This window comes from Stegostoma tigrinum, chromosome 28 (assembly GCF_030684315.1).
Source record: "Stegostoma tigrinum isolate sSteTig4 chromosome 28, sSteTig4.hap1, whole genome shotgun sequence".
In the NCBI taxonomy this organism is placed as follows: Eukaryota; Metazoa; Chordata; class Chondrichthyes; order Orectolobiformes; family Stegostomatidae; genus Stegostoma; species Stegostoma tigrinum.
Window position 1 is genome coordinate 10,585,168 of NC_081381.1, and position 26,459 is coordinate 10,611,626.

Sequence of the window (26,459 nt, forward strand, 5' to 3'; positions counted from 1 at the left end):
ATAATACTTCGTAGCTATTGGGAAAATCTCTGTCATGTGATGCATTTTGGAATGCAAATGAATTGTAGAATTTTTCTTTGCTGGTGTGTAGGAAGAACGAGTGGGAATGGTGTAGTGTGTCAGTTCATTTTCCAGGCAGGAGGTAAGGACACTGGCTGGTAAGCGATACATGGAGTTGGGAGAAGTGTCAGTGTTGTTCTGTTTGTATTTCAGCCGTGTTTAGCGGACTCGTTTTGTTCTGTAGGACCAAAGTCAAGCTGTTAGGAAGCTGAATTACATTTAGATATGTTTACAGCTTATTTCTGGGAGATTGTCTGATCTTGTTTGGGATTGTGTATGTGAGTTTTTTTCCCAGTATGTAGTGAAAGGTTGTCAGATTTCCCCTCTGCAAGTGCCTCCTTAATCTCAGAGAGAGTAGGGTTTAGTCACTAGTCCGTACCATTGTCACCAGTACTGCTCCTGGCAGCTTGTGTTACAGAGCCAGGTCTGTAAGCGGTTCTTTAGCTGTGAATGTCGCCCTGTTTATAGCTGGGTTAATTAGACCAGTCTGACTCTGCCACAATCGCACTGATCATAGCAGCTGCAGCAAAAACACTGGTGTCTCTTTAATTTTTTTTATCAAATTTCTCCCCTGTACGGCAGTGAGAGGCAGTAGTTTTTCCTTTAACTGCAATAAAGGAATGAAAAGAGGGCATTCTCAAACTATCATTAGTATCTCATTTGCATTTAACTGTCTTTGGGGACCCCTATGCTGTGCGTGTTTGAAATGGTTAATGAAATAAAGGCTCATGGACAAAACCAGTGTGGAGACTGGAACTTCAGTAAAAACAGTTGGTGCACTCTGAGACCCTGTATTTTGTGGAGTGTCAAAACACATCTAAGAATCGTTGAAATTAAATCTGTTAGGGAATGATGAAGCTTCTTTAACAGTGCATAGAGCCTGTAAATTTGTATAAATATTAACATCTAAATAGCACTATGAATGTTTTCAGTTGAGCCTTTGAAACCAATCTAATTTAAACAGATCACTTTTTTGTAATAAAATTTAAGAAATTATTTATTTTTCCTAGTTAAAATTGTAGGCAATGGGGAAGCTAGTGACAATTACTGCAGTGGTTTCTGTAAATGTGCATTTACAGCAAATGCAGATCTGATGGGTTGACAAACTACTTGTTTACCTTTTTCTTAACTTAATATCTTTTTATTCCTTTTATATAAGAAAAACAACTTGTTTCCAAGTGTCCAGAGAACATTTTAAGCATGTGCTGATTGTTTACAGCAATCCATTACTTTCTGTTGCCATTTTACACATTGTGCAGAATTCTAAAATCTGTTTTGCTCCAGATTTGTTTACAAGGAATTGTTAAACTAATTACAGCACCATTGAATTAATTACCTGGTCAGTGCAGTTAGCCCTGTGTGAGGAAGCTCTTATTGTAATGTCATTAGTAATCCCACCACTGAGTTATTGATCTCGAGGCTAAATGGAATTAATCGATGGTTTCCTACTAAGAGACTGGCTTTGGCCAGGGTGGTGAGAGTTAGAAGCTGGATAAACTCGCTGTAGATTGAAGAGAATCTACAGTGAGTTTGTAGGATCATTAAAATCCCTACAGTGTGGAAGCAGGCCATTCAGCCCATTGTGTCCACACTGACCCTTTTGAAGAGCATCCTACCAAGACTGTCCACCCCACCCTATTCCTGTAACCCTGTATTTTCCATGGCTAACCCATCTAGCCTGCACATCCCTGGACACAGAGTTAGTCTGCTATGTTTTAAACATCAGAAAATTGGCACTTGGATTGCAAGGTCCAGGCTGGAATCTGTTTTCAGCTGATTGTTTTATTGAAGTCATTGTCTTCATAAAGACAGAGGAGCAAAATGCTTTCGATCCTCCCACCCTGTTGCATACAGTCATGCAGCCCGTTCAGGATAAGTCACATCCAAACTGCAGTCTCCCTCAGCCTGTACACGGGCTATAATGGGCAGTGTCTGGATGAATCGCGTGGACTGCAGTGAGACTGCTGTCTAGTATCCTCGACTCCTCTTTCAGCAAAATTCAAGCCTGCTTCCAATTTCCTGGATATACGTGCACAATGGGTGTCAGTGTCATTGGCTTACTTTGGACAGTGAGAGTCTTTTTCTGAGGATGATGACTTCAGCTTGTACAAGGGGGCATAGCTACAAATTGAGGGGTGATAGATTTAAGACAGATGTCAGAGGCAGGTTCTTTACTCAGAGTGGTAAGGGCGTGGAACACCTTGCCTGCCACTGTAGTTAACTCGGCCACATCAGGGGCATTTAAACAGCCCTTGGATAAGCATATCGATAATGATGGGATAGTGTAGGGTGAGGGTCTTAGATTAGTTCACAAGTCGGCGCAACATCGAGGGCCGAAGGGCCTGTTCTGCGCTGTATTGCTCTATGTTCTATGTTGGTGGAAAAATTTTAAAAGTAATTGATATGTTGGGGAGGGGTGAGAAACTGGAGGTGCAAAACATGCTTACAATGCATTATTGCTGCCCTGCAGTGTTTGCATTTCCTAGCTCTTCATTTTTAAGTTCAGACCTCCCTGGGGCAGGCGGAACTTGAGCTCAGACCTGCTGAACCCAAGACAGAGACACTGTAACTGGACTTCTCGATCTCTTTAAACATTCATGAACCAATGTGGGACTCAAACAAGGAGTCTAGGATTGGGATTCCCAGTGTCAACACTGAGCTACCCAAGGATATCCCACAGTTACTTTCTGTCGACTGCAAAGTGAATTTGGCACAGTGAAAATCGTTTCCATTTCCACAGTGCCTTGCGTGACCTCCTCACATCCCAAAGTATTTCTGAGTTAATGTAGTACTCTTGCTTTTTTTTAAAAAAGTGTCATTTCTGGTGTTAGGTACAGGATGTTGCAGCCAATTTGTTCACAGCAAACTCCCCCAACCTCCAATATACTTATTTTTTTGCTTGTGGAAAGTAGATGTCTCTGGCTAGGCCAGCATTGTCCCTGGTTGCCCCTTGAGAAGGTGATGGTGAACTGCAGCCCATGTGCTATAGCTTGACTCATCATCCCTTAGGGAGGGAATTCCAAGATTTTGACCATGTGACACTGAAAGAATAGTGATATATTTCCAAGTGAGCATCGTGAGCAAGTTGGATGGGGAACGTGAGATAACAAGGCGTGGAGCTGGACGAACACAGGGAACCTGCAGCTTATAGTGTTCCCATATATCTGCTGCCTTTGTCCTTCAGGATGTGGTTTGAAAGGTACTGACCAAATTAAATTAATCTAGTACTATTGGCCAGCATTCGGTCCATATCCCTTCAGCTGCTGAAGGTAAGCGCACACATACGGCAGACAGAGAAGAAAGCAAATGGCACTTTGGCCTTTAATAGCAAGAGGATTCAAGTACAGGAACAGGGATGTCTTGCTGCAGTTATGTACAGCTTTAATTAGACCTCACCAGGAATATTGTTTGCAGTTTTGGTCTCCCTGTCTGAGGAAGGATGTTCTGAATATAGAAGAAATGCAACCAAGGTTTACCAGATTAGTCCCATCATCCCAGGAACCAATGTATGAGGAGAAGTTGAATTTTGCTGGAGATGAAAAGAATAAGAGGGGATTCTCAAGTCTAATGCATAAAATTCTAACAAGGTAGATGCAGGAAGAGTGTTCCTGCAGGCTGGAGAAGCCAGACCTGCAGTTCACAGTCTGAAGACATGAGTTGGGTCATTTTAGGACTGAGATACGGGAAAATTTCTTCAGCCAGAGTGGGGAGCCTGTGGAATTCTCTGCCACAGAAAGTGGTTAAGGCCAGAACATTGTATGACTTCAATATGGAGTTAGATATTGCCTTTGGGACTAAAGGGATCAAAGAATATTGGGGAGGTGAAGCAGGAAGAGACTATTGAATTCTGTCATCCATGATTGTAATAAATGATGTTGCAGGTTTGATGTGCAGAATGGCTACTAATGCAGTTTTGTGTTTCTAAAAACCTTGATGAATTTCTGCAATGCATCTTGCAGATGGTACACACCAACTGAGTTTTCAGTGGAAGGAGTGGATGTTGTGCCAATCGAGTGTGTGCTGTTTTGTTCTGGATGGTGTCGGGCTTCTTGAGTGTTGTTGGGACTGTTTCTCCCCCCCCCCCCCCCCCCCCACCCCCAATCTAGGCAAGTGGGGAGTATTCCATCACACTCCTGACTTGTGCCTTGTAGATGGTGGGTGGGCTTTGGGGAGTCAGGACGTGAGTTGGTCACCATAGAATTCTTAGACCCTGACCTGCTCTTTTAGCCACAGTATTGACTAAAACTAGTCCATTTTAGGTTCCTGTTGACGGTAACCCCCAGGATGTTGATAATGGGGGATTCAAACCAGATGTTCAGATAACAACCCATTTTAATGAAACTATTTTGCAGTGTAATTTATTGACAAGGACACTGCAGGGAACTCCCCTGCTCTTCAAAATTGAAATTCTGGAATCTTTTCCATCAACCTGACAGAGCAGATGGGGCCTGCAGTTTGATGTTTTATCCAAGAGGATAGCCCTTCTGAAAGGACAATAAAGCCTAGATTCTGGTCCCCCAACATGGCACAATGTCCCTGGTAGTGACTTTAGCCTGGCATAGATCTGGTCTTGGTGTACTGTCAGTTTTACATTAACAAATGGCAGAAAGTACTGTGTGGGAGTGGGGAGGAGTGGAATATTGACCTAAACATGCTCAAGCTGCTGGCTTCACCATCGGTCTTCATAATGTCATTGGCAGTGAGAATTTTTCTCCTATGGTGATGTTGTAGAGTGGTCTCAGCCTGGTGCCAGTGTTGCATTGGGCAAGTGAAGGGGTGGCAGGTCAAAGGTGAAGCTGTTTTCAGGCTTCAGGCTCCAGCTCCAGGGATCCTGGGTTCTGTGGTGGGCCAGTGTCCTTCCCCGGTTCTGGCTACAAACCATAGCTATTGACGCCGAACGGGCTAGCATTACATCGAGTGTCGAATACACCTGGGCAATTCCTGTTCGAGGTCAGACTTTGGGTGGGTTGGTACTGTGACACGCTTTCATCATTAAAGCCACTGGCTTCAGAATCTCCCTCCTGAAAACCAGAGGATAAATTTGAATCCAAGTTAATATGCAAACCATGTTGGATATATTTGGACTATTGAATATAATGTGGAAGTGGCTTAATTAACTGCAGAAGGAATTGAGTGGTGATCTGTTTAAACTAAATTAGAGGATTTTTTTTAGGAGAGTTCATGAATTCTGTTTAAGTCTATGCTGGTGTAAAACGCAAGTTTTCCAAACAGATTGCTCAATATCTGGACAACTGAAATATTGCAATTAAATCATTCCTAACCACCTTTAACCGTCAAAGACCAGAAATGAAAATGAAACGATGTGTGGGGGTGCTGTCACACAAACCTGGAGCTGTTGAGCTGCTGTTAATATTAAAGAAAGAACTGTCTGGCATGACTGAGCTGGTATGTAGAGATTCACGATACATTCAAAACATTTGGGGATCTGAAGGAAAGAAAAATCTCAACTGGACAGAGAAAGAAAAAACATTTCAAATATAAATAAGCATACATCAAACTCAAAAATCCGACCCCTCAGTGTGCATTGTACCGTGTATATTCATGACCAAAGGATAGTAACAGCCATCAGCTGGAGAGGGGATTGGAGGACCCTTCCTTATCTCACTGTATGACCTCCTGTTTCCTGTCGGTGGTAACCCCCAGGATGTTGATTATGGGTGGGGGGGGGGGGGCGAGGAGGGGGGGGGGGTGGCGAGGAGGGGTGTGGTGGTGGGCATAGTGTTTGCTCCCGTACACTCTCTCTGAGAAGCTTTACCGGTCTGGCAGCAGAGGTACCATGACCCAGAAAGTGCTTCTGTCAGGATGAGTCTGAGCTGAGAACCTTCATCAGAAAATGTTGAGATTCTCACTGGATTATGATTGTGAGCAGAACTTGCGGGATCGAAGGCTGAGCTGAGCTGCAATTGGTGGGTTTTTATGCTAGCTATGGCCTCTGCTGGTGCCTGCACCCCAGGCCAGGAGGGTCTGCAGTACAATCATAGTGATTGTGAAGAAGGTGGAGGAAGGGTCACTGGTTGAATGAAGAGAGTGTCTGGATTGCTGCTGGTTCCAAGCAGCAGGTATTTCCTGCCTGCTGGATTTGCCCAGTGGTGGGGTGGTGATGGGCTACTTTGCTGTGACCTTCAGGAGTATGAGTAATGTGAGCATTGCTGAAAGGTATTTTGAGCAGGAAGGGAGGGTCCCCTCTCTGGCTGTATTGTTTTGTTCCCCCTGGATAGGTGTTGGCTTGTCGCAATCCAGTTGTACAACCCCCACGTCCTGACAGCAGATGTCCTGACCTTCCTTGGGAGGTATGTGTAGCTTGAAGGAGGCAGCACCAGTGAGTGGACCCCCCTTTTTGGAATCTGGACCAGCAAGTGGTAGGGCAAGGTGACTCTGGAAGTGAATGCTAATGGGAAGGTCCTCCACCTGCATTCCAGCTTTGAGATCGAAGGAAGCAGAGGTTACCTAACCATGTGGGGCAGCCTAGACTGTGCTGAACCTGCTGGTGGTCAGGGTATAAGGCAGCGGACTGCGTGAGCCACAAACAGGAGGGCCATCGGACTAATGACTGCCAAGAGCTTCCTCCTCACAGCAGAGTGCTTGGGCTGGAGGAACAGCTATCATTTCCCTGACCCCAATCAAAACCGAAGGCCCATGGGACCATGAGCTCCACCATCTCCTGTAGCTGGTCGGGCACAGTATCCCGCATTCCTGCAAGGAAGCCTGTACAAGGCCTGCCCAAGACGGGGTTGGGGGTGGGGGGGGGGGGGGCACCATGTATGCTCAGGCAGCCAGAACAGACAGTGTGAACCATGAAACCTCACCCCTCCAAAGGGCAGTAAGGTGCCATCCTTCAGCAAGAAAACATCTTGACCTGCCATTTGCTTGTCCTGATTCCAAAGGGGTCCATGATGTCAGAGCTGCCTCCTTCAAGCGATATGCACCTTCCCAGAAAGTTCAGGACAGCTGCTGCTGGGATATGGGGGCTGTACAAATGGATTGTAGTAACCCAGCTCCTGTGCAGTGACAATGAACATAGTGCCACAGACAGAAACAAGGGGGCACCTGGGAGGAGGGTCAGGCTGGAGAAGTAAAGGTCACCAGGTCAGAGGCACAGCAACTGACCCAGCCTCCAGTCAATGGAGAAGGAGGAGGTGGGGAAGTGGATATCGGTGAGAAACAGCTGGAAAAGGAAAACACGCTGGGGCCCCACAGCAGTTGCACATTGGACACCATGTCACTCCTCTGACAAAGTCTTAGAGGATGGCCACCAACCAAAGGGCCTTGCAACGTAGGGGAGGAGCAATCCCCCAACCTGGAAACACCTGGGCATCAATAGGGACCCAGTGAAAACCCTCTGGCTGTCGGGAACCAGGGGAGGGGGTACCCAGCGCATCACCACTCTGGGCACCTGGGAGCAGCAGTGCTCTGAGTAAAGAACAGAGCACGGCTGGCTCTAAATCTTAGAGATTGGCTGTGCCCGTGCCCTGGCAACACCAAATCCAGGGTAATCCCCCTCTTGGGAGAAACACAACAGCTACCTCATGCAGGGACCACCACCCACCACCCGCCCCCTCCCACCCCCAAGCGAACGGATGTTGGGTCTACCGGTAATTTTTATAAACGCTCTCAAAATGGGTGTTAGAATTGCCAGCGTTAATGTGTGTAGCATTGAATCCAATGTGATGTTTCCACTTTGGCCTGCCTTGCCAACATCAAAGCAGACTTCCTGTTTCTGCAGGAATGTGGGATACCGCACCTGAGCAGCTCCAGGAGATGTTGAGCTCATGGACCCATGGGCCTCCAATTTTGATTTGGCCAGGGGAAATGATAGCTGTTCCACTGGCCTGAGTATTCTGCTGTGAGGGGGCAACTTGACCATCTCTGAGGCTAAGGAGATGGTGAGCAGTCACCTCCTAGCAGACATTACATACAGAAATACTCCCCTGACACTAATGTGTACACTGCAATGGTGGTGAGCACCCAGCCATCCCGCTGCTGGCCAGAGACTTAAACCACATCGATGAGAAGTTGACATCAAATTGGATTCCACGTCCAGATTCCTGATGGAAACAGTTAAAATCTTCAATCTGCAAAACATCATCTTCACCCCTGCAAATTGAGTGTAGTGGAGATACACCTGGATGTGGCTAGACAGCTCTATCTGTTCCTGTTTGTGTCCTGTACGTTCTCTCAGGGCCATGTCAAGCTGATGTCCTTCTCTGACCACTGCCTCCTGCTGGCTGGCTGTGTCACCTACAGGATGAGCAGGGGGCTGGCAAGGGAATGTGGAAAGTGAACATGAAACTGTTGACCCCAGAAACACACTGAGGAGCTCGAAAGGGACTACACAGATTAGAGAAACATTGAAGGCCCTCCTGAGTGTCCAGTGGACTGGTGGGGAAACAGTCAAGGGAGCATCAAGAGGCTGTTTATCCTCAAGTATTCCGAAGGCAAGGGAGAGGCCGGGAAAACTGTCCAAACTCCAGAAAAGCAGGCAGAACCTACTGCACACGATGGGAGTCCATGACACGGAGGATCTCCAGGCGGTGAAGAGCCAGCAAGCCTTGCTCCATGTCCCTGAGGCCTCTAAGATAATATCTGGTCCAGGGTGAGATGTGCTCGCGTTCATTCTTCCAGAAGGTTCACCCAGGGAGCTCTGTACAGGGCAGCCCGAAGGAATAAAATGGGTCAGTAACGTCACCTCAGTCTGACATCCTGAGGATCAGCAAATCCTTTTAATGTCAGTCTGTATGACATGAAGCCCATAGACAGTGCAGCCTCCCAGTCATTCCTGTCCTCTGTCATGAGGGTCTTAGACTACAGTACGTGGGAGAGGCTGGACCAGCCGATTATCTCTGGATGAGCTGAGCAAGACCCTTGAGTCCTTTTAGAAAAGAAAAAAACTCCCCAGAAGTGACCGGCTGAGTTGTATTTGTCTCTGTGGGACTTGATTTGGCTAGAACCTGCTAGAGGTGTGCAGCAGTATGTTTCTGGCAGGTAACCATGAGCCTTTCCACGAGGAAAGGAATCATCACCCTCCTGTACAAGCTGAAGCAGATGGGGAAGGAAATCAGAAATGAACGCAGACTGCACAATCCTGTCTAGGATCATCACCAACAGGGTGAGGTTTGATCCGGGATCGGTGATTCACCCTGTTCTGTATCGGACAGGCCCATTTCTGAGATCCTTGCGCTGCTTGGGGAAATGATCGCCTACAACGTTGGGGTAGAGGCCGACCTCATCAGCCTGGGCCAGGTGAGGGCCTTCGACAGGATATTGTCCACATACGTATGGGAGATGCTCTCCAAACTGGGCTTTGGGAAGGGAATCCGCAATTGGATCCGACTGCTCCACAACAACATTGAGACTGCACTAACAATCGGTGTGTGGGAACAATGCGCGCTCTCTCTCATGCACACTCTCCTTGATTGGATGTTGTATAGACCTCTAAGTCCATCAGGAAGGATGAGTTTGTGAGAAGCAACTCCAGACAGCAGGGGCCTGCAAGTTAAAGCCTCCCTGCATGTGGATGATGTCGCTGTTTTCTGCTCAGATCCACATGCGTGACCAGTTCGAACTGGCCTCCAGCTGAGGTGAGAAAGGTCACGTTCTTTGGGAAGTGGGCTGACTGTGATCCTTTTACTCCTTCACTGATGGACAGATTACTTGAAGGTGCTGGCAATATGCTTCAGAGGGGCTGGGTCCTGTGCCAAAACTTGGGATAAGTGTATTACAAAGGGAGGCTAGAACTGGTCTTTTGGGAGCATTGCTCCCTCTCCATTTGTGGGTTTAAGAGTCTAGTCATGTGTGAAGCACTTTGTATGTGGCACAGGTCTGGCCCATTCCCAGAACCTGTGATGTTGCATTCACCTGAGCTACCTTCCACTTCATGTGGAGAGACACCATGGATAAGGCGGGGGGGAGGTGGGAAGAATGTACCCAATGATGCCCTCATCCCGATGGCTACCATTTTGCGTGCAGCTGCTTTAAGCTGTGAGTAGACCCTTGGTACACAAACACCAAATGTTCTACATGTCCCCAGTGTTGCAAAGGATGGGTCTAGCTTCATTGCTGACTGTTCTGTATCACCTGTTATTAGAGAAATGTTGTGAAAGAAAAGCACCTTTTGGCCACCAGGCAGTCAGGAAGTGGTCAGCATGCAGGCTCCCCAAGACCCTGTTGGGGGAGTGCAGGATGGAATAGAGAGGGTTAATCTTGTTTCAGGTGGTTCCCTGAGCAGACTGTCCAAGATGGTCGACCTGAACCTTTGTTGGTCTTCCAGAACAAGGAGCTGACACTGACTGAGTGTTGCAGACTGGCACATTCCAAGGTCCAGGACCCTGTACTGAGGGATGCACTAAAGCCTGGGGCAGCTGCTGCCAAGGTGCAATGGGGAAAGACCATTGTGTAAGGTCTTTTGGCCAAAGTACAGTGGGGTCTGATCAATTAATGCAGGCCTCCCCCTCTCTGTGCCTCAAATATATACAAATGCAATCTTGTACAAAGAAGAAATGCTTGGTTTATTTGGATAGTCAGATACCAATGTTTGATTTTTAAACAACATTTCAGAAACAAAAATAGACGTTGGAGAAACTCAGTAGGTCTGGCAGCATCTGTGCACAGAAATCAATTAATGTTTTGGATTGAGTGATCCTTCCTCAGAATTCCTCCCTGGTTTTGAGGAAGAGCCATTTGCCCTAAAACATTTTAACTCTGATTTCTGTAATGTTCGTTTGGTTCTGTACAGCAGCATATAAAGAACCAGACGCAAGTAGAAAGTATAATTTTGAAAGAGGAGACATGCCCGACTGGCAGAAGTTTAATGTTTGTGCAAAGCCAAAAATTATTCAGCTTGCCTTAGTTTTAAACTTTTCCCAGAAAACAACTGTTTATATTGGAGCAAACAGTATTGTCTTTGAGCATGTGTACTCGTGTGTGACCTTGATGCATTTACTACACTATGCGTCATGAACTTTCAATGTGTTTTTTTGCAAATGATCTTCTAAATTTAAAAAAAAAGCAGAATCCTGCAGGTACTAGAAATCACCCTGGAGTGAAAATAGTAGCTTGAGAAACTCGGCAGGTCTGGCAGCATCTGTAGAGAGAGAAATTTTGAGTCAATATTTCGAGTCTGCTTGACTGTTTCAGTAGAGTCCTACCCCCCCTCACTCCAGATGCATTTTGCCAGCATTTGTCACTTCTACTCTTAACTGAGGCTATGGATTCAGAAACTTCATGTTGGTGGGACTTGGTCTAGTCCCCGCATCAATGTCTATCTTGTTATTTGAATTATTACAGAGTCAATTTTAACATCTTGCTGCTGATTTACATTGTGCTGAGGAATAACTCACTCTCACACACTGCTCTTCTAACCCACCCTATCCTTCATAAACACGATCCTGTCAACTGTAGGCCAACTTGCACAGAGTTCATAGTCACAGTGGGTCAGTGTAAGAATCCTGTTCCCTTTCCCTGCATTCCCCGCCCAACAAGTACAGTGTGACCAAAACTTCTCGGCAAGAACAGCAAATCCCGTGGCCACAATTCTGGGTGCCATGTCCCCGCTCTCCCTGGATGTACTTCACGTTGATGGCGAGAGTAATGACGTGTCAATGAGTTACCCAGTCCAACAGTGAATTTAATGGTAGAACCCTTTATTGACTTATTTTCTCCCCCCCCCCCCCCCCCCCCCCCCCCCCAACCCACTTGCTTGGGCTCCTTGATGCCCACACTTGGTCGAATGAAGCCATGATGTTAAGGGCTGTCACTGTCTCCTCCCCCTCTGGAATTCAGCTCTTTTGTCCATGTTTGAACCAAGGATGTAATGAGGTCAGGAGCTGAGTGGCCCTGGCGGAACCCAAACTGGGTGTCACTGAGCAGGTGCTGCTTGATAGCGCTGTTACTGACGCCTTTCATCACTTTACTGCCCCAGTCTCCTCCCGATCAGTAAATGGTCGGGTTGGATTTGTCCTGTACATGACATTTTGGGTAATTTTCCACACTGTCAGTTAGGTGCCAATGTTGTAACCATACTGAAACAGCTTGGGTAGGGGTGCGGCAAGCTCTGGAGCACCAGTCTTCAGTACTATTGCCGAAATGTTGTCAGGATGTGTAGCCTTTCCAGTATTCAGCACCTACAGCTGTTTCTTGATATCACAAATCGGCTGAAGGTGGGTATCTGTGATGCTGGGGCCACTGGAGGAGGCCGAGATGGATCATCCACTAAGCACTTCCGGCTGAAGATTGCTGTGAATGCTTCAGCCTTATCTTTTGCACTGATGCGCTGGGCTTTTCCATCATTGAGGATGGGGATATTTGTGGAGCCTCCTCCTCCAGCGAGTTGTTTAATTGTCCACCACCATTCGCAACTGGATGTGGCAGGACTGCAGAGCTTAGATCTGATCCATTGGTTGTGGGATCATTTACCTCTGTCTATCACTTGCTGTTTGGTGTGCAAATAGTCTTGTTTGGTGGCTTTGCCAGGTTGATACCTCCTCCTGAGGTATGCCTGGTGCTACTCCTGGCATGCCCTCCTGCACTCTCCATTGAACCAGGGTTGATCCCCTGGCTTGATTGGAATGGTAGGGTGGGGAAATGCTGGAACATGAGGTTTTCCATTTGTAGTTGAATAACATTCCACTCTCAGCTCCTCTTGGCTATCCAGTTTTGACGTTAGTGCTGCTTCATGCTACAAGGGAGGGTATCATCAATGTGAAGCATGCTCTCTGGGTAGAAGAGTTTCCTGAATCTGTCCAACTGTTTTCATCCTCCTCTCAAATGGGAGATGCCTTTTTAAAATTATATTTGAGCAGTGTCCCCTTGCACTCATGCCATCTTAGTAAGTCGTGTTCTTCTGAACTGCAGTGGATATTAGTCCAATCCTTCCCTATTTTAAAAAAAACCTGCCATCCCAAACATTGAGGGGCCCCTCTCTGCACAACTTCTGATATGGTTCTGCTTTTCCTTGACGCCTGTTAATCTAACTTAAAGAAAAATACCCTTTTTAATGGATTTCTTAAAAAAAATTGATTTAAGCCACTATTCCTCCACTAATTCTTCTTGATGTATGACGGGATATTATTTAAAGATCCTGTTTTCCTCTTATTTGTCTTCATGGATGAGATTTTTCCCTGGAGACTGGGATGATCTGGATCATTTTGTTTCTATTGGAATACTTCCAAGGGTTAATGACCGAAAGGCTTCAGGAAAAAGAGTCTCTATTCTGACCAACACAATTCAGACAAAGCTGTGCTGTAAAGCTCCCAGCAGGTGCTAATAAACAGGATGAAAATGGAGCATTGCAAGCGCCACGTTGTGTATCAGGATGGGAGAGCAAGTTCAAGATTAGGCTTACTGCATCGCCCCCTGAATTGCACACTTGTGCAGATTCTGCTACTGATGGTGAAACTTCATCAACTGAGAAATTTCACTGCCCAAGAGGGTAACAGATTTTCCCAAATTGCCTTTGCCTTTGTCCACAAATGGTTAATATTCCAAAAATCAGGAGCCAGGACAATTTCTCTAAGCCCAATTTTAACACGTTCCAAACCCACTCATCCAAACCAAGTTTAGGATTGCAAAATAAAAACAAAATGCTGCAGAAGCTAGAATTCTGAAACACCTACACTGCGCCAGAGAAACTCAGCATCTGTGGCATTTCAATTCTGAGGAAGGGAATAAGCCTTGATATTAACTGTGTTTCTCCAAAAAAGCTGCCAGACCTGCTCAGTTTCTCAGCACTTTGTATCTGGTTAAAACCACAGAGTCCAGAATAGCTACACCCATCTTTTCCATGTGTTTTCTTGTCTCTCATCCCTGCACAGCCACCTCCTGATTTTGTTACTTCTCCTGCTGTGTTACTCACTGGCTATAACTCCTTCAAGTGGCTTATAAATTTCTCTCCAGGTAGGAACACCTAGCTTCATTTTCCCCATTGACCTCCCTAGAACAACTGATAAATGTGGTGATGGCTGAAATGTTGTATTCCATTCGCACATTTTTCTGAACTTTTGGTTCAGAAGTTGCAAAAATCGTCCTTTGTAGAACCTGGTGAGCTGCAGTTGCTTTCCAACCACCACTTCAACAACATCGTAGTCATTGAGAGTCTGAAGAAGAGCTGATCTATTTTCACTTATTTCTCAAAACATAAGACCTGGAAACATAGAAAATGACTCCTTTCATTTCTAAACAAAAAAATGAAGCTGAAATGGGTTGTGATGGGAACTGTCTAATGCTCTGATCTTTTGGCACATTGCTGCTAATCCTTAAGGCCCATCTTTTTTTTTCTAACACTGCTTCCTGGTCTGTTTTCTTGCTTTTAGCAGCATGCTTTAAGCTTGGAGTTCACTTTTTTTACCATCCTTTCACAATTCAAGCTTCAGTAGGATTGCAACTTGATAAAAGTCCAAGGTCACCTCATTCACCTGGCAGCAGATATTCCATTGTTAGAAGATAATGAAGTTGCCAATCGATCCTAATGATCGGTCTCTGGCAATAGGACTGCAGTAGTTTGTTGCTGAAAAGGACATTGCAAAGAAAACTGCTTCAATAACGAATTTAAACACATTGTCCCTTCATAGAAGTTTTCTTGATTTTAGTCTGCAATTTTAGTTGCCATTTTTGTCTAAAGGCTTGTGTGTTTTTTGTGTGGTGATTGATCCCCACAAACCACTTGCAGTAAATGAGCCAGCAGTCACTGTTGTAATGAAGGGAACCTTTGCAACCAATTTGCCGCAGTAAGCTCCCCATAAACAGCAATGTAATAATCAAATTGTCGGTCTGTGTTTTTCTTTTTTAGGATAAATATCACCTTCTGGCAATACTGGGGAGTGGTCCTTACTCTTAGCAATAGTGGATCTTGTACATCTACCAGACAGAGCAAGTAGGATCTCTGTTTACCATCTCACCTAGAATCTAGCATCTCCCAGCTGTGCTTTGCTCATTCTTTGTGAACCTAGATTTCTGTACTCTAGTCCTGTTCCAGACTAGGACCTATAACCCTCGAACTCTGAAATGAGAGTGCTACCCATTGGGCTGTGGTGTGCGCAAGCTATTAAGAAATGGTGCTAAATTGAAGCATTTCAAAAGGTGAAGGTGGGCTCAGTAGTGTTTTCAATCCTGCACTGTCCTGCCTGGAATTGGAGCTCTGTTATTGCCCAGCAATGCTGTCGTGACTGTATAGATGTAGGGACAGTGCTGTGAGTAGGAACATTCTGCTTGGAGCTGGCCCAGATCTAATATTGAACTTGGATTTAATTAGAAAAGTTGTTGTTTGGAATGAAGGTTGTGAGAATTTATTTCCGCCTGGGGGTTAGAAATAAATTGGAGAGGAGCAGTGCACGAAAGCTTCAGCATAATGTTTGAGATACAGCATGGGTTCAATACTGTAACTGCTGCCCATTTCTGAACAGTCCAAATTCAGCTCTCCAGTTGGAGAGACAAATATAATGCTCACGGGGGTGGTGTAATGACAATCTAACTAACATTATTTTTAAGAATCCATATAGTATCCATCTTTTGTACTGTCTTAGTGACCCATGTGACTCATCCAGGTGATGGCTACAGCTTGGATTTAGGAATACATAGAGGGAGTGAGAACAGAGACCAATTAGGTGCCCTGTAGAAATGGGTAAATGATGCAATGTGTACAGTGGGGTAGGTAGTTTGGAAATACCGAGCAAGACTGATGACTTCGTACCCAGTCCATGCAGAGACGGCCCTTTCTCAACAGTAAACGTAGGAGCTTTGTGACGCTGCCTCCTCACAAGCAGAGATTCACTTCATGTTCCTAGACTTTGTCAATCACTTCCCTTCCCCAAGCAACTGCTTAAGAACAAAGAACAAGGAAAATTACAGGACAGAAACAGGCGTTTCGGCCCTCCAAGCCTGCATTGATCCAGATCCTCCATCTAAACTTGTCGCCTATTTTCCAAGGATCTGTATCCCTCTGCTCCCTACCCATTCATGTATTTGTCTAGATACATCTTAAATGATGCTATCGTGCCCACCTCTACCACCTCTGCTGGCAACGCGTTCCAGGTACCCGCCACCCTCAGTGTAAAGAACTTTCCATGCATGTCTCCCTTAAACTTTTCCCCTCTCACCTTGAAATTGTGACCCCTAGTAATTGAGTCCCCCACTCTGGGGGGGGGGGGGGGGGGGGGGGGGGGGGGGGGGGGGGGAGGGGAGAGGACAAAGCTTCTTGCTATCTACCTTGTCTATACCCCTCATGATTTTGTAGACCTCAATCGCCACCCCCCCCCCTCCTTAACCTCCATCTTTCTAATGTAAGTAATCCTAATCTACTCAACCTCTCTTCATAGTTAGCGCCCGCCATACCAGCCAGCATCCTGGTGAACCTCCTCTGCACCCTGTCCAAAGCATCCACATCCTTTTGGTAATGTGGCGACCAGAACTGTACACAGTACTGCAAATGTGGCCGAACCAAAGTCCTATACAACTGTAACATGACCTGCCAACTCTTGTACTCAATGCCCCGTCTGATGAAGGAAAGCATGCCGTATGCCTTCTTGACCACCCTATTGACCTGCGTTGCCACCTTCAGGGAACAATGGACCTGAACACCCAGATCTCTCTGTTCATCAATTTTCCCCAGGATGTTTCCATTTACTGTATAGTTTGCCCGTGAATTAGATCTTCCAAAATGCACCACCTCGCAGTTGCCCGGATTGAACTCCATCTGCCATTTCTCCATCCAACTCTCCAGTATATCTATATTCTGCTGTAATCTCTGACAGTCCCCTTCACTATCTGCTACTCCACCAATCTTAGTGTCATCAGCAAACTTGATAATCAGACCATCTATACCTTCCTCCACATCACTTACGTATATCATAAACAGTGGTCCCAACACAGATCCCTGTGGAACACCATTGGTCACAGGTCTCCAATTTGAGAAACTCCCTTCTACTAGTACGCTCCGTCTCCTGTTGCCGAGCCAGTTTTTTTAATCCATCTGGCTAGTACACCCTGGACCCCATGCAACTTCACTTCCTCCATCAGCTTGCCATGAGGAACCTGATCAAATGCCTTACTGAAGTCCATATATATGACTTCTACAGTCCTTCCCTCATCTATCAACTTTGTCACTTCTCAAAGAATTCTATCAAGTTGGTAAGACATGACCTTCCCTGCACGAAACCATGCTGCCTATCACTAATAAGCCTATTTTCTTCCAAATGTAAATAGATCCTACCCCTCAGGATCTTCTCCAGCACCTTCTCCACTACTGACGTCAGGCTCACCAGTCTATAATTTCCTGGATTATCCTTGCTACCCTTGTTAATCAAGGGGACAACATTAGCAAGTCTCCAGTCCTCTGGGACCTCACCTGTGCTCAAGGATGCTGCAAAGATATCTGTTAAGGCCCCAGCTATTTCGCCCCTCACTTCCCTCAGTGACCTGGGATAGATCCCATCCTGACCTGGGGACTTGTCCACCCTAATGCCTTTTAGAATACCCAACACATTTCGCACCCCCCCCCCCCCACCAATGCCGCCTTGACTGAGAGCAATCAAACAGCTATCCCTAACCTCAACATCCATCATGCCCCTCTCCTCGGTGAATACCGATGCAAAGTACTCAATAAGAATCTCACTCATTTTCTCTGACTCCTCACATAACTTCGTTCCTTTGTCCTTGAGTGGGCTAACCCTTTCCCTAGTTACCTTCTTGCTCCTTTATGCATGACTAAAAGGCTTTGGGATTTTCCTTAACCCTGTTTGCTAAAGATATTTCATGACCCCTTTTAGCCCTCTTAGTTCCTTGCTTCAGATTGGTCCTATTTTCCGACATTCTTCCAAAGCTTCATCTGTTTTTAGTCGCCTAGACTTTGTGTATGCTTCCTTTTTCCTCTTTGCTAGTCTCACAATTTCACCTGTCATCCATGGTTCCCTAATCTTTCCCTCTCTATCCCTCATTTTCACAGGGACATGTCTGCCCTGCACTTTTAAAAGTCTCCTGCATATCAAATGTGGATTTACCCTCAAACAGCTGCTCCCAATCCACATTCCCCAGCTCCTGCCTAATTTTGCTATCACTGGCCTTCCCCCAATTTAGCACTCTTCATTTAGGACCACTCTTGTCTTTGTCCAAGAGTATTCTAAAACTTAGTGAATTATGATCACTATTCCCAAAGTAATCCCCTACCGAAACTTCACCCACCTGGCTGGGCTCATTCCCCAACACCAGGTCCAGTATGGCCCCTTCCTGAGTTGGACTACATACGTACTGCTCTGGAAAACCCTCCCGGATGCTCCTTATAAATTCTGCTCTGTCTAAACTCCTAACACTAAGTGAGCCCCAGTCAATGTTGGAAAAATTAAAATCTCCCATCACCACCATCCTGTTACTGCATAACGTGTCTACATATTTGTACCTCTACCTCACGCTTGCTGTTGGGAGGCCTGTAGTACAGCCCAACATTGTTACTGCATCCTTCCTATTTCTGAGCTCTGCCCATATTCCTTCACTGCTTGAGTCCTCCGTAACATGCCTCCTTCAGCACAGCTGTGATATCGTCTTTGACCAGTAATGCAACTCCTCCACCCCTTTTACCTTCCTCTATCCTGCCCGAAGCATCTATATCCTGGGATATTTAGTTGCCAGTCATGCCCTTCCCTCAACCAAGTCTCAGTTACAGCAATAGCACCATACTCCCAGCTACTAATCCAAGTCCTAAGCTCAACTGCCTTGTCTACTACACTTCTCGCATTAAAACAAATGCACCTCAGACCGCCTGTCCCTCTGCATTCCATGTGCTCTTTGCCTCATCTTCTCCTTAGTCACACTGACTTCATTATCTCATTCCTTACAGGCTTTAGTTACTACCTCCTTACTGTCCACTAACCACCTCATTTGGTTCCCACCCCCCTGCCACATTAGTTTAAACCCTCCCCAATTGTGTTAGCAAAAGCACCCCCTAAGACATTGGTTCCAGTCCTGCCCAGGTGTAGCCTGTTAGTTTGTAATAGTCCCACCTCCCCCAGAGCCAGTCCCAATGTCCCAGAAATCTGAACCCCTCCCTCCTGCACCATCTCTCAAGCCATTTATTCATCCTGGTTATTCTTTCATTTCTACTCTGACTAGCACGTGGCACTGGTAGAAATCCTGAGATTGCTATCTTTTGGGGACCTACTTTTTAACTTGGCTCCTTACTCCGTAAATTCCGCTTGTAGGACCTCCTCTCATTTATTGCCTATATGCACCACAACAGCTGGCTGTTCACCCTCCCCCTTCAGAATGTTCTGCAGTCGATCTGAGACATCCTTGACCTGTGCACCTGGGAGGCAACGTACCATTCGGGTGTCTCGTTCTTGACCACAGAACTGCCTATCTACTCCCCTTACAATCAAATCCCCTATGACTATAGCCCTTCCACACTCGTTCCCGCCCTTCTGTACAGCAGAGCCAGCCACAGTGCCATGAACCTGGCTACTGTTGCCTTCCCCTTTGTGAGCCATCTTCCCCCAACAGTATCCAAAATGATATCCCTGTTTTGGAGGGAGATGACTGCAGGGGACACCAGCACTGCCTTCCTGCGTTTTCTCTGCCTTTTGGTCACTTTCTCCCTCAGTGATCCTAATCTGCTGAGTGACCAATTTGCTAAACGTGGTATCCATGACCCCCTCAGCATCACAGATGCTCCAAAGTGAGTCCATCCATAGCTCCAGAGCTGTCGTGCAGTCTAACAAGAGCTGCAGCTGGACACACTTCCTACACGTGTAGGAATCAGGGACATCAGCTGTGTCCCTGAGCTCCCACATTCCGCAAGAGGACCAGAACACACAAGAATGAAATAGTGGGGAATTCCTCACAGTAAGGGCTTGAAGGGAGCACTGGCCAGAGATGTTGTCAGGACATGTGTATTAACCTTCAACACACAGGTGTGCAGCACAGAGAGCCTAAACTGGTTGTCAGCATATGTCTGTGCACTCTAGCTGATACAGAAACAATGTCACATCCTCATGAAATGAATGTTTTTACACCGTAGATCCTGACCCTTCTCTTCCAGGCCTCTTGTTTTCCAATTGCTGTCTTTTTATCGAGGTCTGTGAAGCTCGGTGTTGGTTTAGAGTGATTGGAGTTAGAGTCCTCCCTTCTCCACACTAGGCATGTTCCATTTTCCACCCCCCCCCATTTTTTTTTGTTTGTTTGGGACAACCTGTGCAATATTTCCAGCCTTGGTGTTTCCTGCTGGCCTTTCTGGATTTTTATTATCCTTTTTCTAGTGTGATGACCTTGTTCAGCTTGGTCAGTGTCTCAGCATCGCATAAAGCCACATTTGTTGTCCCCTTACTAATCCCCTCTTGGACAGTTAGCAGCTTCGGTTGTTCTGCACATGTCTGTATCTTGCTTGAGGCTAAGTGCCCCCTATCTCAGCAGACATGCTTTCGCAGCACAGCCTCTTGTGCTCAAGTCAATCCAGTGCCCAATCATCCTTCAAAACACCCTTGTACAAAATAGCTGGATATGGCTAGATGCATTGGATGAATAAATCACCATTCTGTTCTCTCCCTGCACTGTGGTGTTGGTCACAACCATTCATCTCTAACGTGTTTCTTTTGTAGATATTTCAAAATGTGTCTTCAAGTCTTTCAACGTTTCTCCAACTGGCCTTTTTATCCCTCCCTGAGGTTAAGGGCATATGCAGCCTGCTTTGCTGTTCTCCCTGGCACTGAGTCCCTACTCTCACTTCTTCAAGTTTCTTCTTTTACTTGGATCCTATAGTTTTGCCAATGAGATAAGAAATCCCAATTCTATATTGGCTCATCTTTTCATTTCCATAGTACCAGATGCTGGAAAATTTTGTCTTTTTGGTGTTCTAAATCTTGTTGTTTCAGCTTGTAGCAGCTTCTTTTCCAGCTCTGAAATGCCTCACGTTTGTTGCCCTGTGTAATTGATCTTCCCTCAAAAGGTTCAGAAACTGCTGATTAGTGAGTGCACACATTGTGTTCTGGTTCTGGAAAAGTCCTGAACTACAGACTAAGCCCCCTGAGCTTCTGCCTGTAATTGTGCTCCTTGGTCTATAGAGAAAACCAGTTACTTGTCTTTGTCATGATGACAAAGTGTACAAATGCATTACTAAAAATATGATCCCAGCTCTGAGCTCTTGGGGTGAACAATTTTTTTCCTGTCTGGTTTTGCTTGTGTTCTCCATCTTCTTTCAGCTCAGTGATGAATGAATCAAAATTTTATAAAATTGGTTGTAGACCACTTGAGCAATCCTCAGTTTCAGCCTGGGAGGGGGTGTGGTGTGGGTGGTGTTGTGAATCCCACAGATCTGTGACTTGGACCCACACGTTTTCTTGGCATGGAAGGAACCTTTTCCATTTCAGCCAGTAGCACTGTCGCACGCTTTCTGAATGCCTGCCTTTACACAGTCAGGTCTCATTTGTTCCCTACCTATTCCTGTATCTGCCAAGGTGCTGCTTAAGTGTTTCTGTATATTTGCTTCTACCACCTCCTCTTCTGGTACTGCTTTCCAGGCACTTATCACTTCTGTGTAAAAAGAAACCTGGCTTTTCACATCTCCTCCTTTTGAAACTTTTGCCACTCTCACATTAAACGTAATCTCCTGTAGTAATTCACCTTTCTGGGGAAAAGGGACTGTATCCATTGTTAACTTCTATCAGGTCATCCTTCAGCCTCCAACATTCACTGTATTAAGCCACTGTATTTGCTGTTGTATAGAAGAGGGGTTCTGTCCCCTTCACTGAGAGTAGGCGGCCACGTTGCTTCGGGGCTCTTCGGTCATCAGGGCCCAGCATGTGGTGGAAAATGTAATGGCAATTTTCCCATCTGATACAAAGCTCACAGGCTTTTCCAATCGTTTGTTCGTTTATTCATTCATTCATTCATTCATTCATTCATTCATTCATTCATTCTTTTGAGTGCATGGGAAAACTGCCAGCCATCCCCCATCAATATGGTGAGCCTGCGACCAGCTTCAGTGAAGTACTAGCTGGTCTGTCATCCACAATGTAAAGATAGGGTCTGTCTTATTTTTGTGCCTTTTTAAAACTTATGGACTAAATTTGAGAGAGAGCTGTTTTTCTTTTTAGAAAATGCTTGAGTTTTAAAGGATGGCTGTGGGATTTGGAAAAAGTCGCCTGACGCTCCTGACAAGCATTTACATAAGCAGCAAGTAAAGTGGTTACAGATGAACTGGAGCCAAGGGGACCTGTATGTGTATGTAGCTTTGGTTAGCAACAACTTGGTTTATAAACTAGTCACTTGCTATCGCTGCAAAAAGCTTTATGCCTGTCAATAGGTGTGTGATTGGTTCGCCTTGAGGCTGGGGACAAGAAAGTATTTTAGTCCTTAGCAGCACAGAAGCTGTACCTCTGTTTGTAAGGTTTTGGAGTAGATCTCTGTAGCTCGGGTTGTAGGTGTGGAGGTTGGTTGTATCTCTGTTTTCTGTAATTTTCAAACAAAGCAGCCATCCTGTGTCTCTTCACAAAGTAAAAAAGGCATCTGGAGAAAGCTGACTGAAAAGCAATGCTCCGACCAGGATCGGAGTCATTAGGAACACCAATGAACGGTGTGTGTGTTGTAATGTTATATGCTGACAATTTACCCTTAAGTAAAGTTTAATTGCATGCTATAAATGTTAGTTGTTGGTCAGTACAACAACTGTCTCTGTGCTTGTTAGCGTGAGCCTGAAAGTCAGGTAAATTGGGGAAATCCTCTACTTGCTTTTAACATCTTTTAACTTTTGTGACACTTCTGGGAACACTGGGGCTTGATTTTTCACTTGAGGGGTAACAACACCCAGTACACCCGAATGCAGAATATCTTCTCTCTCTCTCTTTTCCCCCCCCCAGATGGAAACTAGGCACCATCTTTTCCCTCTCTTTGCTCTCTTCTCTTCTCTTCTCACAATTGCACTCTGCTGTCATCGGCCTGTTTCTATTTAAATGCACATGCAGGTATTTAATGCATATTTAACCAAAGTACTTGACCTAAATGGGGTCTCTTAGAAAGCACCAGTCCATTTCCTTGAATTGTTACCAACCAAATGATTTTATTTTTCTTGCTTTAAAACTAAAGAAACAAAGCACGTTGAGATGGATTTCAGTTAGCTGAGAACTGTTCTTTTCTTATCTGCTTCCTGACTGGGCTAAAGTTCAGACACTGCTGGGTATATGTTGTGTTTGATAGATTTTCATGTACAGGACAAAATGTGCTTGAAGAGCTGAAGAATATCCTTGAGTCGGGGACAGGACAAAAAGGTATCAGCAAAAAATGATGCTGGTTTGGAATGTGTGAAGTATCTGTACAGAGTTATTGCCGGGATTGTTTGGCAGCTGTATATTAAAAATGAACTCAGCACCATTACATCAACGCGTGTGTATTTTGAAGATCAATTCTTTGCTCGTGTGTAAAATGGCCACTTGGCTCAATACCTAACCTGTGGCATTTTATGTTTACTCTTTGTGAACTCGCTGAAGCTATTAAGGAAACTAGTCAAAACCAAAACTTGAACTGCCAGAAACAAGTCTGTTCCAACTCTCACACTGTTTGTGCCACCTCAGCATCGCCAGTCAGGTGTCCAGCTAATCAAGCTATCAAACCCTGTTTTGTAACCCAATCACTGATTAGGACTGGGATGCTGATACAACAGCGGATATGAATCTGATAGAAACCCCAAAGGGAATTGGATCAATAATACAGGAGTTTGAGGAAAGAGTGAGGTTTGCAATTAACTGGACTATTTTTGGAGAGTGGAATGGTCATCTCCAGAGCTGCATTATTTTATTTTATGATTGTATCGCTCCCCTCTGTGGATTCAGCTCGAATCCAAGATGTTTTTATTGATTGATTTATATGGTTTGTGCATTTGTGGGATGTGGATGTGCCTGGCTGGACTAAACATTTATTGTCCCACCTCAAAAATAATTGCCCAGAGGACAGCTAAGAGTCAACCACATTCCTGTGGCTCTGGAGGACAGACCAGATAAGAACAAGAGATTATCTTCCCTAAAGACCTTTTTTAAAAAGACATTTAAAAATTCATGTGCTTCATTAATGACCATCAGCAGTGATTTTTGTATAAAGTGAGTATGGACCAGAAGCAAAGAGACCAAACTGTTGATGGAATTCAGTCGATGGTTCAAGCTGCGTACCGCCTGATAATGATCCCACTGCTGGGTGTGAATCTGTGCAGTCAGACAAATGGAGTTGTTCCTAGAAAAGAGATAAAATAAAAAATGTACTTTTCTGTTTCTTTTCAAATGCTTTCTTTAGCCATTTGAATTAAAATGTTCATAGATTTTTTTAAATGACATTTTGACAGTAAAGGTATTTATTGGCGAGGGATGGCAACTTGAACCTGGCGGATCATGCTCGCTCAATCTTTTGAGAGTTTGCACGCCTACAGCTGGATAGCCTGAGTCTGGTGTCAGCCCAGTAGCTGCTGTCGAACTGAGCTGTTTTATACAGTAGAGCCTGATTTTACACAGGGGCAGGGCAATAACGAGTTTTTTTTAATCATGATTTACTGCTTGGCTGTATACTCCTGAGCTTCACTGAGCCTTTATCTCATAGCAACTTAATAGTCTATAAGATGCTGTAAACTATTATCATGCTGTGCTGGCTGGCTTCCCATTTTCCACTCTCTGCTAACATACAGCTCATCAAAGACTTGGCTGCTTGTATCCTGATTTGCATCAAGTCTCATTCATTTATTCATCACCCCTGTGCCTTGTCAACTGACTTCCTGCTCTGACAATTGTCAGACCCTTACCCAATCTCAACCTCTGCAATGTCCTGGACAGCAAGAACCGCAAATGCTGGAGTCAGAGATAACCTAGTGTGGAGCTGGAAGAACACACCAGGCCAGGCAGCATCAGAGGAGCAGAAAAGCTGACGTTCCTACACTCAACCCTCCTTCTCATCCCCCACCTCCATGACCTGACACAACCTGTCCATCGCCTTTCCCACCCTCCACTACCCCCAACCAGCATCCACCTATGACCCTCCCACTCCTCCTCCCTCTATTTAGTTCCCCGCTCCCTTCCCCCTCCTCAGTTCTGAAGGGTCCCGACCCAGAATGTCAGCTTTCCTTTAAGGGGAGATTTTAAAACTGGTGAATTCTGTGTTCAGGCCATTGGGCTGTAGGCTCACAAGGCAGAATAGATGAGGTAGTGTTCCACCAGTTTGTAGATGGCATCATTGGGCACTGGAGGAGTGGGTAGGGGAGGTAAAATGATTAGTGACGAGGAAGGTAGTGTTGATCACTACATACAGAGCGCAGATGCTCCACGAGTCAGTCCTCAAGTCTGCATTTGGCCTCGCCAATGTAGAGGAGGCCACATCGGGAGCAATGGATACAGTAGACCAGGTTGGAGGATGTGCAAGTGAATCCCTGTCTAATGTGGAAGGTTTTTATGCCTTGAATGGAGGTGAGGGAGATAGGGGCAAGTGTAGCACTTCCTGCGGTTACAGGGAAGGGTGGTGGGGCTAGTGGGGAGTGTGGAGCGGATGAGGGGGTTGCGGAGAGAGTGGTCCTTCCAGAAAGCAGATAAGGGTAGGGAGGGAGATATCCCTTTGGTGATAGGGTCGAATTGTAGGTGGTGGAGGATGGTATGCCGAATATGGAGGTTGTTATCTGGGATGACTGGGAATGGAATGCTCCGTCTTGGGAGTAAATGTGGTGGAGATGGAGGAATTGGGATTATGTTCTTGTAGGAAGGTGGGTGAGAGGTGGTGTAGACAAGGTAGTTGTGGGAGTTGGGCTTGAAATAGATGTCAGTGTTGAGACAGTTACCAGAGATGGAGACAGGGATGTCCAAGAAAGGGAGAGAGGTATTGGATGTCCAGGAGAATTTGAGGTTGGGATGATTCCTCTTTCTTTGAAATATCCTATTGTATCTCACTTGAGTTCAACTTTGACTCGGTTTGAGTTTAGGACTAGTAAAGGTAGCAGATGTGACTGTAGCTAACGAGGGATTAGTGGGGATTGATGTGTATTGTAGGTGAGATTATGAAAACAATGGTTCAAAATAAAATTGTGCTGCTGTGCCAATCTCTCTAATCAGCTGAAAGATTTGGAGCAGTGTATTGTTCAGTAAATGGCTGTCATTCCTTCTCTAGGTGAGGTTACAATCTGAAGGGTTTAGTTTGAAGGATGTTTGGGAGCAGTGATTGGATTCTAACCAGCTGCGTGGATCCTTTCCGTGATGACACCAGTTTCCAAATGTGAGTAGGATAAATATTTTTTAATTGTTTGTTCTCGAACAGTTTTTTTTATTCCCACATTAATTTGATCCTGTGACTCCATTGTGACCTTTTTTCTGAAGGTAATGTGATAGGGTAAAGTAAATAAAGTCACCTCCATGGCTCTCTGGGACAATACTACTCTCCCAGAAGAA

General features: G+C 45.5%; 1 protein-coding gene across 11 annotated transcripts in view; it reads left to right on the plus strand.

Annotated features, from left to right (window-relative positions):
* Positions 1-50: 50 nt before the first annotated feature.
* The window catches only part of LOC125466567 (polyhomeotic-like protein 2), a 271,012-nt gene continuing 244,603 nt past the window's right edge, over positions 51-26,459 (plus strand). For 10 of the 11 annotated variants that reach the window (XM_048561185.2, XM_059638020.1, XM_048561186.2 and 7 more), the window contains exons 1-2: positions 51-142; positions 26,182-26,286. The gene's annotated coding sequence lies outside the window, so the exon portion shown is untranslated. Of the gene's footprint in view, positions 159-26,181; positions 26,287-26,459 lie in introns of all 11 variants that reach the window. The other variant, XM_048561187.2, reaches the window with a different exon arrangement.